General features: G+C 50.1%; 1 protein-coding gene across 1 annotated transcript in view; it reads right to left on the bottom strand.

Annotated features, from left to right (window-relative positions):
- Nucleotides 1-2,500, bottom strand: part of LOC113809931 (alpha-(1,3)-fucosyltransferase C-like) — a 38,013-nt gene that overhangs the window by 18,487 nt on the left and 17,026 nt on the right. The window lies entirely within an intron of this gene.

Here is a 2,500-nt window from a genome sequence, read left to right as displayed (position 1 = left end):
CCGTCTCTTCTGCATCTCTCTCCTGTTTTTACCATTCTCTCTTCTTCACGCCCTCCTTTCCCTCCCCTTTCCCTCGTCCCTCCAGTTTTCTCTCTCCCTCCTCCCTCACTCTTTCGTGTCCGCCTCCTTTCTCCCTCCCGTCTTCCCTCTCCCTCCTCCCTCACCAGTTCCTTCCCACCTCCCTTCTGCCTCCATTCTTCCCTCTCCCTTCTCCCACACCCTTTCGTGTCCTCCTACTTCCCCCCCCTCCCACGCCAGTCTCCCCACACTCCTTCCCTCCACCCCCACCTCCACCCTCACCCCTACCCACCCCCTCCACCCTCACCTCTACCCACCCCCTCCTTCCCCAGCCCTTTTTCCACATGCCCCTCCCCCTCCTCCCCAGCCCTTTTTCCACAGCCCCTCCCCCTCCTCCCCAGCCCTTTTTCCACAACCCCTCCCCCTCCACCCCCACCCCCTCCTCCCCAGCCCTTTTTCCACAGCCCCTCCCCCTCCTCCCCAGCCCTTTTTCCACAACCCCTCCCCCTCCACCCCCACCCCCTCCTCCCCAGCCCTTTTTCCACAACCCCTCCCCCTCCACCCCCACCCCCTCCTCCCCCAGCCCTTTTTCCACAGCCCCTCCCCCTCCACCCCCACCCCCTCCTCCCCAGCCCTTTTTCCACAGCCCCTCCCCCTCCACCCCCACCCCCTCCTCCCCCAGCCCTTTTTCCACAGCCCCTCCCCCTCCACCCCCACCCCCTCCTCCCCCAGCCCTTTTTCCACAGCCCCTCCCCCTCCTCCCCAGCCCTTTTTCCACAACCCCTCCCCCTCCACCCCCACCCCCTCCTCCCCAGCCCTTTTTCCACAACCCCTCCCCCTCCACCCCCACCCCCTCCTCCCCAGCCCTTTTTCCACAGCCCCTCCCCCTCCACCCCCACCCCCTCCTCCCCCAGCCCTTTTTCCACAGCCCCTCCCCCTCCACCCCCACCCCCTCCTCCCCCAGCCCTTTTTCCACAGCCCCTCCCCTCCCCCACCCTAGGCCCCGCCCTCCTTTCTCAACGAGCAAGAGCCGCGTCTATGGGGCGTAACTATGGCGGGAAAAAATTCCAAGATCATGCATTCGGTGGCTGTTTGTTATTGTTTATTGTTATTGTTTACTGTTATTGTTATTGTTGTTATTACTTTTGTTGTTATTACTTTTGCTGTTGGTTTGTTATCGTTGCTGTTACTATTTTTAGCTTGTTTTGTTATTTGTACCATTATAGCTATTTCTACTATCATCGTTATAAGCACCATTACTGCTGCCAATTATATATATGTTTATTTGATTATTTATCGTTTTTATCATCAATATCATCTTTATCACTGACTTATGGTTTCCATAATTTTTTTCATTCTCAGCATCATTTATTGTCTCATGAAAACAAATTTCCCTTTTTTTTATTAATTTTACCGTCATTTAATACCTTATATTTGAATCTATGCTAAATATATTTACCTATTTTCTTTTAAAAAATGTTTTGAAATATTTAGCATGGGAACAAACACACATAGGATTTAGATTTGTAAGATTGGGTATTTCGGTCGTTACTATATATAAGCAAATGGGGGAAAGTAAACAACGTTTTAGTACTTATTATACTGCACCAAATATATTTTGGTGATTAATTAGTTCATTACATATTATCATAAATATTCACATCTCGAAGGAAAAAGGAAAATGATATTAGGCTCGTTATGTTTATCAATACTAACTATTCTCTCCCAGGACCGTTTTCTACTTTATTTCTCAAGATTGGACAAATTCATTCTCAAGAGATCATTGGTTCACAAAATGATTACCACAAATAGTTTACTAATAAAGTTTAGTTAAAGGAATGAAAATAATAAAGATAATAATAATGTGTAATAATGTTTATCCACGTCAGCCACAATCTCCATACCAGGTCCGTTTTCTATATCTATCTTCCCCGATATTCCGAGTACAACAACGACAGGAATCGGTCGCGTGTTCGTCCTTCGGCAACTTCGCAACAGCTACAACCACCGCGTTACGTCACGTTTCTCTTTCACCTTTATGTACGGGTACTTTCTCATCCCGAAGAGGTACTGCGTGTATCATTGCTCTTCGCCAGGCTGCTGCTGCCGAATCACAGGGGCTCTGCGGTCGCTTCTACGGCGCCTAGGAGGAGGAGAGCGTTCCCTGAGGCGGGTCTCACTTCGGATGGATGCCGCGGCTGTTTGGGTGCGAACGCGGGGGGCTAGGGTTTCGAGTAGATGTATTTATATCTCTCTATATATGTGTGCGTGTTTGTGTGTGTGTGTGTGTGTGTGTTATTGCATGTATGCCTATCTAAATGTTTATGTATGTGTGTACGTGCGCATGTCTCTTAATGCCATCCTCCTCCTTGAGCGTAAGACCAGCTGTCCTTTCTCCGAGAAGGCGTCATCAGGTGCCGTGAGTCGCGCCTTCTGAGGCATCTGCCATTTCTCTCTGCGCGCGGCGTTTTCTCCGTCAGTC

This window comes from Penaeus vannamei, chromosome 41 (genome assembly GCF_042767895.1).
Source record: "Penaeus vannamei isolate JL-2024 chromosome 41, ASM4276789v1, whole genome shotgun sequence".
Classification (NCBI taxonomy): Eukaryota; Metazoa; Arthropoda; class Malacostraca; order Decapoda; family Penaeidae; genus Penaeus; species Penaeus vannamei.
This window is presented reverse-complemented; position numbering and strand designations above follow the sequence as displayed.